The 13694-nt window shown below is 36.9% G+C and overlaps 1 protein-coding gene across 13 annotated transcripts in view; it reads right to left on the bottom strand.

The window, feature by feature from the left end:
- ARVCF (ARVCF delta catenin family member) overlaps positions 1 to 13694 on the bottom strand; it is a 268860-nt gene that overhangs the window by 170438 nt on the left and 84728 nt on the right. For 10 of the 13 annotated variants that reach the window (XM_062010374.1, XM_062010386.1, XM_062010379.1 and 7 more), the window contains one exon: positions 4424 to 4489. The exons of the other annotated variants lie outside the window; for them this stretch is intronic. The gene's annotated coding sequence lies outside the window, so the exon portion shown is untranslated. The remainder of the gene's footprint in view (positions 1 to 4423; positions 4490 to 13694) is intronic. 13 annotated transcript variants of the gene reach the window in all.

Consider the following 13694-nt stretch of genomic DNA (forward strand, 5'->3'; position numbering starts at 1 on the left):
GTAGAAGCGACCTTGCAAGCAGAGCTGCAAAAAATCAATAGGTCTATTCTTAGATCAGGGCTATTTCAATGAGAAAGAGAAAAAAATCAAAAGCAGCATAGTTAATAACTTCACCTCTTAGTTCTTCTAGTATTTTAAAACTTGGCATCATTAATGTACCATCCAGTTTAGCCACAAATAAGCCAGTCACATGACCAAACTCTTACAACACTATGCAATTACTTCCACATAATACTTAAAACATTTCACTAAACAATAGACAAGTACCCTTATTTTTCTTGGCTTCTAGATATGTTGAGTTTTGGTAAAAGGGCTTCCATTTTAAGAGAAAAGCTCCTGACAGGAATGCAGTCTGAAACTGTCTGTATGTGGGGAACTACAGCTGAGAACACGCATTAAATCTCCATTTCACAAAATGCAGGAACAGGAGAGTCGGTAGGTACACAGTGATTTCCAGAGGCAGAGCAGTTTCTCATTGGCAAAATGGAATAACTGAAATATTACAGCAAGGCTGGAAAATCCTGCAGATGGTCATAATAATACTTTCATAAAGGATACTATTTTGCTGTCTTCCAAGAGAAAAAATAACTAACTACATGCCAAGCAGCAAGGATCAGGTCAGCCATGCAGTTAGGTAGGCCATCAGCCTGCTTCATCCATTCCCAGTGCTCGAGGAGCAGTGTCAGCAGACAGTGTATTTAAACTGACTGCCCTTAGTTAGAAAAGCATCATTTCATTACACAGTTTGAGAAGAGAAGGGAAAAAAATACAACTGTGACCCTGCAGTACAGTGAGTGTTTAAGCTCAGCAACAGATGTGTCAAATGATTTATCCCAACCATGAGGAGTTAATTGAAGCTATAAATAGCACTCAGCAGACAAAAAAGAAAAAGAAAAAAGAATCAACTTAATTCTTCTATCCAGAGCACACAGCCTAGCTTTGCTTATCAGTAAAACTGTTTTCCTTTAAAGAAGTAGGCTTGGGTGTTTTACATGTAGATTAACACAGAGAGATAATTTGATTTCAGGCTATTGAGAGATTTCCTTCCTTTTATGTTTCAGAAGAACAGGGCTGCATGCAGCTAAATGAGATCTGTAGATTACAGTAGAAGAAAGGCTAATAAAACTGCATAGCTACGTTCCTGGGTAATAACGAATGGTTTCCAATTCTAGGGCTCCAGTCTCATGGTTTATGAGGGCATTCCCAATTACTATTTTTAAGATTAATGCAAATAAATGCATCAAAAGGAAATATATCTTGTAACTCATCTGAATCAAATACTTACTATCTGCCATAGCATTTTCTGCCAATAAACAAAGTGGCATTGCTAGGGGAAAAAAAATATCACAGTAATCAAGTTTTCAGAGCAAACATGTTCACCATGGTTTTCTTACTGGTTTAAAGAGAAAAAAAGAAACCCAAAACCACTCTCCTGTTTTTCTAAATGTGTGTGTTGTTTAACTCTCACAGCCATATCTCATGGCTTGTGTGGCTGCTCTAATGCTCCACCGGGGAACTGAAAACATCAGTATAAACAGGAAAGAAAAAATGTCAATATTCATGTTTAATTCTTGAAGCTACTAAATCAAAAGAATTTTATTAGCTGATTACGTACCAATCCTACTGCATTAGTCTCCCATATTTCAACCTACCTCATTAAAAACTGCCAGATACATTGCTTTAAACCAGGAACAGTATCAATGACGAGATTAAAGCAATACAGAAAGAGAGAAGAAACAGAATGAGGCCCACGAGCTTTAATTCTCTCCAGTAACATCTGCCTCATTCTAAATAAAGTGGGGTTTTTTTACCAAGCTAAATTTAGAAGCCTGAGGCACTAAGTAAACCTACTCCTTTACAACAAAAATATAGATCTGCTTTCCACAATTTGATGTGCAGATTCAAAGATGACAGTGAGAGACCCTTCGCTGCTTCAGCATTTGTAAATTTAAAATGCAGTCCAAGTTCATTTTACCCTTGTACGTTTAGGATGCAATCCAAGTTTGTGCTGACTAACACCAAAGCTTTTTAGTGTTACAAGGCAAATATGTATTTGAGAATTAATAAATTATATCTGAGGAAAATAAAAGTATTTAGCTCAGCTGATGTCTTGAATAATCATCCAGTTCATGCATAAACATATAAAGGCAAGAAAACAGATACATGTTAATGATAGTCTTGTAGAGACTCATCATTCCATGTGATGGATTTTGGCACCTAACATCTCTCAACACAACAGTCTTTGTTACACATTGCAAAAATGTCCTGCTCCAGAGCATTACTGCCTGTTTGCAGGGCAGAAAAAAGTCACAAGAACTGCCAATTTAATTTCTATGTTTTCAGGTGCAAGACATTGCTGAATCTTCAAAGCAGAAATCTTTATCACTCAGAAGCATTTTCTAGTCTATTAGCCAAGCACATTGGCTTCTTTGGGGCTACAGTGACAGTCAAAATAGCCTAAGGAGAATAATGTTCAGGACATGTCTCATTCCTATCATTGAGTAAATCAAGGTGCCATAGTAACCCCATTGATTAGTACAGACTCAAGTGTTCTTGACTCATTTAGATCTTCACTCGCATGGAACAGAAATGCAGTATTGTGCTTATCCTGCAAGCGTTACATTCATACATTTATCAAAAATTACTTTTAGTGCATCACTGCAAGGAGCAATTTTCACAAATAAGATTCATATCTTTATTAGAAGAGCTTTTTATTCATTGGTTTGTAGCTTTATCAAAATTTAAACATTTGGGCTGAAGTTTTCCCTGGTAGATCTTTCCTTCAGGCTAAATTTCTCTTTTAGGAAAACTTCAGCTAAAATAATTTGACTATTTCTCATATCAGCTATGGAATTTTTTATGCAAGTTGCTTCCATTAGTGGCTCTGAAGACACATTCAAGCAGTTTGCTATCAGTCAGCAACCCTTCAGCTGCCAGCACAGCACAGGGATATGGTGTCTGCGTTCTGCTCGGCATGCAGCTGAAAGGCTGGCAGAGCTCACCACAACTTTGGGCCTGGTAATGAATCTACAACCATACCGACCCCCCCCAGAGATTCCCCATTTTCCTCATCCCTCGTTTCCTGCCTATGAAACCTATTCTGAATTTGAGCTTAAAAACCCCTTCATTTTGACTGGACAACTACCACATTTAAATGACATCTTCTGTGCTAAGGCTGACTCTGATCTGAAAATCAGTAGAAATTGGGAAAAGTATTGGACTCAGGGAGTCACTATAAATTGTCTTTTGGACAGATCATTTTCTTCCAGATAGCTATAGATAGACACCAACCTCATCCCTTCCAAGGCTATCCTACTTTTGTATCTTTGACTAAATCTTAATGCTTTTTGTAGCTTATATTGCCTATCAAAAACATTCTTCTTTCTGAGAATGCACTTATCACTAGTGCCTAATTACAGTTACTTGGAAGCACAAATATTTCTTCCAAATCACTGAAGATCTGCTCCAAGAACTAACTTCCTACTCAAACATCTCTTCTTAATAACTATTCTGCTGATAACTGTGCTGAGTGGGAAAAATCGGTAACATAATACTTGTTATTATTTTCAAAGAATGCTTGGCTAAAAGTATAATCCACCTCCACTGAGAAAAACAAAGCAGTACAGAAAGAGTAATATTTCAAGAAAACAAACAACAGAGTGTTTAACATTTAATCCCATTATTCACCACCAAACCCCTAGATTTAAAACAGACACACCAAGATATTGGGGTGAGTTCACAGGAGATGAAAATGCTTGTGGTCATCCTCTAAGCAACCATAGGACTGTCTTCTTGATCTCAGGAAAGGCTAAGACATAGCTGGCAGGGAGGGAACGGAGAGAGGAAGACACATCTTAAGAATATGATCCTTGATGCAGAAAGAAGTGGGAAGCAGGACAACCACAGCCTTTAATCCAGCTGGTTCAGGTACAGAAAAACCTTAGGAAAGCACGAGCACAAGCTGAGAGCAGGACAGGGAGTGAGTGCTCAGAGTCCACCTGCTGTAAACATGGCTGTAGGAACAAGTAACACAGTAAGACATTTCCTGCTCTGTTGAGGATAGAATGAAACTAAATGAGGATTTCCATGGTAGAAGAAGGAGACATGGATCAAAGATGGTGTGTAGTCACAGAAGATAAAATCATCATCCCTGTTTTCCTCAACTAGCACTTGAATTTTGCCCTTGCCAGTGCCTCAGTTCTCAACGCAACATAGAATCACAGAAATTCCTGTTCTAGTTGCACAGAACTAAGATTTATCATGGGTATATTTGTCTTTCTCCTCCTAAACTATTATACAACTATTTAAAAACACATTTTAGTAGGGTTTCAATAGCATGCAAACTAATGAATTAAGAAAACACATAACAACAAAACAGGAAAATTCTCCAGAGACTTGGTGAGCAACTGTGGAAATACAATACCTTTTATAGTGTTCCTATCTTGCAAGGGCTTTAAGATAGAAATTCTTCCTTGGTTTGATGATAACTCTGCCAGAGGAACAAAGAAACATAAGAAAACACATTTTTTATCCACCCAAGGCAAGTAGGAGAGGATTATTTTAAAATAATTGATAACATTCACATAATACAGTGGAAATCTATTAGTTGTATCTCTCCTTGGTTCCCCTTCCCTGCCTGAGTCATGGTGGTATACAAAAAAAGTGCTACTTCTGACCTCTATCCCACTATCACCTGAAATCCCAAGAAAATCCCACAGAACTGGTGTATAGACAATAAACTCCATAGGAAGAGCTCATTTGGCTAACTAGCTATTGTAATCCTCATTTTTGTCCCAGTGCCACCCATATGTGCACATATCAAACATTTCCAAACTTCAAATTTAATCATTATATATTTAATTCCCCATTGCTTCATAGATTTTAAAGCCAAAAATCTTTGCTTCATAAGCACATACCATAGCATTTTCAGTCAGCCAGGTCTAAATACCATCTAGTGACATAAAAATGTCAACTGTTGCTACATAAATACACCTCATCCCATTTGATATTTTTTCTTCTAGCAGCAAGAAATAAGGGAAATCAGGGCAGGGAGACATTCATCTTTGAAATTCACCAGAAAGAACTCAACATTTTTCAACATCTCATTTTTTGTTAGAGCTTCAGTCCCATTAAAGCATTTCTTATCCTAGAAATTCCTCAGACAGATAACAAACAGGATCCTTTGTCTCAGATTCCCAGTCTCCTTCTCTCTGTCTAAGACCAAGAACATTTTGAGTAGATGATTCTTGCAGATATCCCTGTTTAGTTACACTCAGGCTAAAGTTTATCCATAAAACAGGCAGTATATCCATAAAACAATGGTCTGTAAGGATGAACACTTCCACTCTACACTGTAACCAGACAGGCTACAACTAAATTATACATCTCTGATGTAAGCTGAGGGCTTCTTTGAAGCCTAATTTCTTTTCGATTTTGTCTCATAATGAGAATATGACTACCTCCTTTAAGTAGGCTAATATTATGTATTTTATTAAAATATTCTTCATTTGAAAGCCAGGAATAATTTGTGATTTATGTTTAGTGTCACCTGGAGCACACTAAACCTACTGAAAAAATTACTTTGCTTGATTTTTCCTTCCTTCTTTTCCTCTCTATTTTTTCTTGTACTTGATTCAGAGTCAAGAAGACAAGCACTCAAAGATATTTGTCTTGATTGGGACATCCTGAGTAAGACACAGATCCACCGTAGCCTTCATGTGTGGCTGTGGGCTATTTAACTTTTTTTCTTAAATCATATAACCTGTGAAGAAACTGTATTTTCCTACTTCACAAGATCTCACTAAAAAAAAGAAGAAAAAAATATCATGAGGTATCTGGTACTTCAGAAAGGAAATACTCACACTGTCACTAGTAGCCTTCCAGTGAGAATCACATTGGTAACGTCTGAGATTTAGATTATCAAGAAAAAACTACTTGTCTTCTCAGAACAAATCTAGTTTTTTCATTTCATTCTTTAAGCAGGCTTTTTTTGCTAAAACATTTGATACCTTGTGCAACCAGAAAGTTTAGCCATAAGAAAAGAATAGACAATGAAGGCAAGTGTGGAGGAGGCTGCATGGCCAACACAGCCCAGACAAACTGTGAATAAAACAAAGAGATGGGTCACCAGAGTCCTGAGGGTAATTCAAAACCACATGGGCTGCCTCCTTTTGCAATACAGGCATTTTCCTACCTATTGCTGAGAGTCCCTAATGTGGCTCTGGGTTATGGCAAACAAGTAGGTCAGCTGATGCTAATGACAGTTAATGACAGAGCATTTCTTTCTCATCCCATTCATATGGGTGCAGTTTAGCTGCAAGTATTGGTTTATATTGGCTGATGCCATTTGAGAGCTTGACCCCAACATCCTGGGAAGCCTGGAGCTTGCTAAAGCTCATGGATATCCTACAAAATCCCTTGGTTGCTGTCAATGTGATAACAAGACCTGTACTGCAGGGGAGAGGGAAAAAACCCACCTGCTTGGACCAGATGACACTTGATAAAACATCTCTACTTCATTACAAAAATGCTGCTTCATTCCTGTGATCTACTTTTATAGCTAATTTTAATCAAGTAGCTTACAGCTCTCAGATGAGAAAGGTGGAGAAAAACCTGTAGAGCCTTTTCAAATTGCTTGTTATCTCTCACTTGTAACTAATTACCCCAGTCACACTGTTAGAGATTCTGAGCGGTTTTATGTTCCCTCGCCAACAAATGACTAAAAAAATGAAATTAGACAATTAGTCTTTAGCTATAATAACTAATTAAGATAAATATTTTCAGAATAAGGAACTTAAAAGAACATCAAGACCCTGACACTCCAAAATAGCAAAGGATCTATCAGCAAACAATTTCTTGCCATTCAGCAAGTTCCATAATTGCATCCCAACCACCACTTCATTCTTTTGCTACTCCAGTGAACACAATTAGTTATTAAAACTTCTTTCTAACGTGGTGAGAATGTGAGTAGCTTGCTGGACTCTAGGAAAGCTTAGGGACAAATTTTGATCATGCAGCATCACAAGTGTACGCAGCAGCGACAGATCAGTATTTTTACACAAACAACATGATGGAAAGAACTGTAGCAATCTGTCTTACCATTTGTTTTTGCTAATGTCTTCTTTTGCATCATCCACTATGCTTGGACTGTGCTGGTAATCCACTCATCATACCTTCTTTGTCCCTTACTCAAAAAGCTTCTGAACATGCACCCAGTTCTTGAAAATGATTACTGCACAGTCAGTGGTGTAAGAAGTAGTCTTTGCATAAGTAAAGTATGGTAAAGCCACTGAATTCAGTGGACTTGCTTGGCCTTTGATTCAGACTGTACTAGCCTTCTTGTTAGTGTGGTGGAGACAATGTTACACAAAACCATTAATGAAAGTATTCTGTGGCACTGAGTGGATTCCTTGCCTATGCTTAGAAATAGGTGCAAATGAATTGCCAAGTGCAAGGCAAGTAATAAGTCCAAAATAAGTGAGTCACTAAAATGGTGTGGATAGACAAATAGATTGCTTTTCAATTCAGCTGCAATACTACCATAAACACGTATAGCAAAACCTTGCCAAGGGCATGAATGGAAAGCTTGTATCTTTGGCTCCTACTGTCACTCAAATCAGTTTCTCTCTGGCATTTCTGGCACTAAAATAGCCAATAAAAAATTGTATGATGTAATGTTTTTCATAATAGAAAAATTAGCTGTAGGTTCTTAGCTACAGCCCTCACTGCACACTTACAACTGAAAATTAGCCTTAAAGGAACTAATGTTTCTTTCACAGCAGTGTATCACAGACAGCACAACTTCACTTTTATAATAAGGGCTAACACCAATGGAGAAGAGATCAGTGGAGAAGAGCTCACTTGGTCCCAAATTAAATTTGCCTGTCCATGTTTTGTCTGTATTGATTGCAAGAAGCTCATACCCTCAAATTGGATGTTTTCCTTGCCAGGGGCTTTGTCACAGATAAATCACCAGAAGTATAGGCAGAGCTGAATAGTATTCTTTGAGCTTTATTTTGTATCTGCTGTGATTTACTTTTCTTAACCAAGAGACAAGGAAGTGAGGAGAAGGAATTTTTGTCCCACAAAACTCCTTCTTTCTTCAACTTACAGCCTTGCTAAACTGCTATTTCATTTCACAGAAAAAATTAGGATATTCTGACTTGACAACATAGTTCCACTTTTATAGAAGAGATCAGATGGCAAACCTGAGATATCTATATTATACAACTCAGTATGTGGGTATGTACGCTGTCACAACTTGCATCAAAACATATGAACCAGTCATGGGAAGTGAGGTCTCTCCACTAAAGATGAGATACAAACAGAGCTACCACACAACACACTTAACAACAGAACACTGTACACTCATTATAAGGTTTCCCATCAAAAGAGGCAGACTGCAAGCTGTTTGATATTCTAATATTTACACTCAATTATCTTTAGAAATTTATTTAAAACACCATTATTTTTGTGTTACTTATGAGCTTTGTGTTCCCTTATAAACTCCTACTCGTTCTTAATTATAATGTAAATCGGCATGTTAACATCAAGCAAGCAACCATTAACTAAACCAGCTGATACAAACATGGACAAAGTTCGGACAGAAGCAGTGGCAAAACGCCCAGAAAGTTACAAAACCGCCTCTGAACAGCTCAGTCAACATGGACAGATACACAGATCTTTCAAAAGAGATGCTCTGGGTAATGGCAGTTCCTGCCAATAAATTTTATATAAATATTACAGCAGCAGTAAAGGCCCTGTGCATCAGTACACAGACATGTCATAGATAAGAACTGTGGCTTTTTAAAATGTCAGGACTGAAAATGTACAACAGCCTATAAAATGCTGCTCAAGTCATTACATGCACACAGTGATGTAAATCATTTATTAAGGAAATGATGGCTGAAACAACTTTGGCAAATGTGATGCACCTATTTCCCCGCTTGCATTAGCGTGTTGATAAAGACATGGCATGTGAAAAGAAAATTTATGGAATACAGAACTAAAAAATCCAACATACAGTGATTCACTTCAATGTGCTATGATACAAGCAAGTAAAATGAAAATTAGTCCTTTCTACCAAAGGAAATGCCACAGACTTTTGTGCATTTGGTAAATTAATATTTATAAGAAGCCCAGGCAGTTTAGTGTTTTTAATACAGAACTAGGATTTTCTCCTAAACATCAAACAAAAAGGTTGCATTAAAACTGTAGTTTCTTGATTGCCACAAACCTAAATGACAGTATTTCCAAGATTTGTTTTCCATCATGTCATACAGATCAGCGACTGTACACAACTGGGAGATTTGCAAAATCCACCAAGTAGCCATAAATTATACATTCCTAACTCTTTAAAGTTAATGCATGATAATCTTGAGCCTGCTGACAGCTGCTAGTACTACTTTCCTAATGTTTCTCATTACAAACGTAAAACACCTAGGAATGGAAAAACAAGCAGGCATACACAGAATCTTTTCCCACATCGGTGCACATCTATGTAATAAGTGAGACTTTGCCGACAACAGTATTTCAAGACTTTACACAGCAATAAAGTTGTAGCTGAACACCTTTTATAAAAAATGTAAACTTTTACAGCCTAATGTGCATAAGAATTTATCACATCCAATTAAATTAAAATGCAGTACTTGTTCACCTTTTAGGCCAATAATAAAAAGGAATTTTGTTGTATTATATGCTCATATGGAGTTTCATTTAATTTAGCTGATTAATTACCTAATGTTGTTTTCTAGTATACTAAGGATATCCCAATGGAACATGATAGCTTTTTATGGGGTAACCAAAGTCACCTTATGTGTATTACAGAAATGGGATAGATTTATTCATTTTAAATGGAAAGCAAAGGTAAAAACACAGAAGTAAACCCAAAACCAGCAGGTTCTAGTTACTAGTACTAGTAATTGTATTACTGTTAATTAATAAATACATTACACAGTGAATTTACATGAAGACATTTAGTTTTAACATTCCCAAGTGATACAAATACCATTAAAGTAGTTTTACAAACACGAATGTTCAGTGCAGCCACCTCAAACCAGAAAAATCATGAAAAGACAAATGATCTTTGCTTACTGAAGACAATTCAGCATTATACAGCTTCCTAACCAATCAAGAGGTCCGATTAAAAGTCTGGAGGGTGAGACTGATTTCCTAATTCAAGGTTATTGCATCTGCACAGGAGACCACGAGGCTCCAGCCTAAATGGAAGAGAAGGACAGAAGACATCAAAGGAGACCCAGAGAGAAAATAAGAAAGGAGGGATATGAAAAGTAAAGAAGAGGAAAGAAGCAAACTGTTTAATTTGTGGGTGAATAGCCAAATTCAACATTGACTGCAAGACACAAAATACAGCAGACTCCAGCTGTGAATTTAGCCAAGGGTTTGTTTTGAATTTCTTGAGGCAACCTATTAAATTCACTGTCATATTTAATTGAAATTGTAGACAAAAAAATCTGAGAAATTAAGCTCTCTCACTTGGCCCCTACTAGAAAATGTTTTGATGAAGAGGAGAAAGGTCTTGCCTAAAAAAAACCCCGAAGTTTAATACATCTGTGCCATGGCTACTCTACAAGGTTTTTAACTCATTTATTGTACAGATAAACTATAAAGTTAAGAGTGTCTTTAAATAAATCCTTCAGCACAGACTTCCCAAAGCAAGCTGGAATTTCTAGAAGTAAAATATTTTTTAAAAAACCAACAAGAAACTTTGTTGACAATTTTAATTAAAAAAAAGAAAACTGCAATTTACAATTAATATCCTACTGTACTCCTTCAATGTAATTAGCTGCTATCAAACAGCACAATGCTGCAACAGTTTCATAATGATTACAATAACCAGAAGCACTCTGCAGTCAACATTGTCAGATGTTTCTGTGTTGATCTGACATCTTTCTAGAATGTTAATTATGCTGCACTGACTGCCAGTGGCTAACATCTACTGGCTTGGCAATTAAGATGGCAAGGTCTCAACTCTGAATAAAAGGCAGCTACTTGATATTTTGTAAAGCTAGGAAAATTCTTTACCAAAATTTTGTCCTTGAAAAATGTCCAGTTCTTTCTGAGCCTGCTCTCTGTGCCCAGATGGAAGAAGAAAACGATCCTGAAAGAAAGCTTAACAACTACCAGTATTTTGTGAATAATATAGGCAAGATTGGAAAAATCACACAGACAGTGACAGTTTGTGGAAGGTCAGAGCCTTGAGTGAGAAGCCAATCTCCTGAATCTCAAAACTAATCCTTAACAGGTAAGTGATGCCTTCTTCCTGCTCTTAGGAAATACAGACAAATGAATGAGGCCTCAGTCACTTCCCCAACTCTTACAGTTATTTACATGAAGCAGGACATTTATTTATTTATTTTACTTAAAGTTACTGTTTTGAAACAGGAACACAGAAAACCAGCTGGAAACAAGCCCTTCCTGTAGCACAGCTGCAGAATCCATAGCACTGTTGTGGACAGTAGAAGGTGCACAGGCAGCTAAACCTAATGAGCATTCCCAATCAAAAGACACAATTAGTCAAGATGTGCTGGTATTTTTAAAATGTTATGTTTCATAGAAGCACTGATTTTACTCATGAGGTTTTGTCTAGTAGAAAATGCAAGAATGTGAAATGTCAAACTGGGTGACAGTGGAAGAGTGTAGCGTGTCTGTTTGAACACAAAAATGATGTATATTCTATTTCATTGCATAACAATGTTGCCATTTGTCTTTGTTGAAATAAAATGTAATAGTTTCTATTTATTAATGATGACCTGAAGGGAGAAGTTCACACAAAGAGATAAAGTAGGATCTCTACTCAGTCATGCACACAAAACAGTGTTACATTAGCACAGATTAAAATCACTAATAGAAACTGCCTTGATAAAGCAAAGTGAAAATTAAAGGTGAAATACTGTAGCAATTTACAATGAAAACAATTGCCAGGGAAAGATATAAATAGCATCCAAATCTATTGCTCTATAAATGCAAGAGATTGCTAGGAAGAATATCTAAGGATAAAAGAAATCAGTCATGTGTAGTTGTTCTAGATCAGAGCTTGGCAGCAAACTGGGAATTTGCACGCAAAGCAGACATAGCTTACTGAAGAAGGAAATATGACTAATATTTGTATTCCAAGTCTCAGAACTCTTATAATGTGTATGCTTCATTTTAATACACTCAGGCTAATGGACAGTCATATTAGTAGGGCGACTTAAAGATACACCAACTTATTCTAATACTTTTCCACAGACTTTCAATTCCCAGGACAAACAAGAGGAGCTAAAATCTGTAGTACTAGCTTCTAGAAGTATGGGTTTCCATATCCACAGAAAGGTTATTTAAGTACCTATAATCTTAAGTTCATCAAAGCATGGTAAATACATGTATTTATTAATAAGGCTTGTTTCCTGGTGCCTTCAGTTACTCAGATTAAATCCTTTGACCAATCTTGCTAATTTCAAGCAACTTCTGATTGAATTTTCTAAGAAATATTGAGCCCAGGATGTGCTAGAGAAAACAGAAACAGGAAAGAGTGTAAGGATTCTGCAAGTAAAACTAGCTGGTATTTTTTTTAAAACAGGTCCAAAACCGAGTAAATTTATTTAAAACAGGAGCCTATTTTTTAAAACCTGCAGACTTGATCACTAGGAATTTGGCAATCACAGCAAACTGGTTAATCTAGTTCAGCAACAGCTTGACCTCAGAGTCCAAAATATTCCATTTTCTTACTAGTGGAGATCCAAACAGGACACCAAAGTCTTTGAAAGCTAAATGAGCCACCTAAATAGAGCAGTGGTAAAACTGAAGAGTACAGTACATGCTAGAAAGCCTAGCAATCAAAGAGGTTGACACCAAATAAATTTGTGAGTGGGAAGAACATAGAAACACTGGCAAGGAAAGGCGTTACGGAGACCCACGTTCCACATAAACAGAAGCAGCAGTTCCAAGTGTGAACTGACAATGGAAGTGTGTGCCAAAGTGCATTTGGAGCTAAAACCAGAGAACTGTTAGAATGCCTGTCAGTAGTTCCTGAATCATTCATTGCATTTATCCCTCCCAGTATTGCTTCTCCTGTGGCTGCTGTGACAACCTGCCTAGATAAATACTACAAGGTATGAAGTAGCAATGGGTTAATTAACTAATATTTTTGATACCTGATTTAGTGACTGTGGAGAACTTTGTAGCCTGGCAGAAGAAAAATGAGCAGAAAAAACCCCCCACACAAATAGAGAAACCAGGAAAGTAAGGTTAACAGTGAAGAAAGCACACCTGAGTCTGCCCTAGAGTTGGTCAGGAAAGGGAACATGTAATTAATAGAAGAGAAATAAACAGATACATAATTAACATGTATTTGTGCCATGCTATAGTTCCTGCTATTCAAGTTGATAGTAGGATTAATAACAGGATTCATTCCTGGTAAGATTAGTAAGGGTGGAATCACATTGCTTTTAAAACTTATATATTTATCAGTATACATTTGATATACCTATTAAATCAGCTATTCAGTACCACATAACTTTTTTTCTTTTACACCCAAAACAACAAGAAATAAAATGAGAACAAAAGAAGTCAGAGAAGCTAACAGTGGCATAGCATTTGGAAGTGTGCTTGCACTCCTGATCTCTCTGGTCTCAGATGTAATTGAGATATCGTGCCTACGGAATCTTTGTGTCAAAGCACACTGCTCATTATAG

Source organism: Colius striatus, chromosome 17, assembly GCF_028858725.1.
Source record: "Colius striatus isolate bColStr4 chromosome 17, bColStr4.1.hap1, whole genome shotgun sequence".
NCBI lineage: Eukaryota > Metazoa > Chordata > Aves > Coliiformes > Coliidae > Colius > Colius striatus.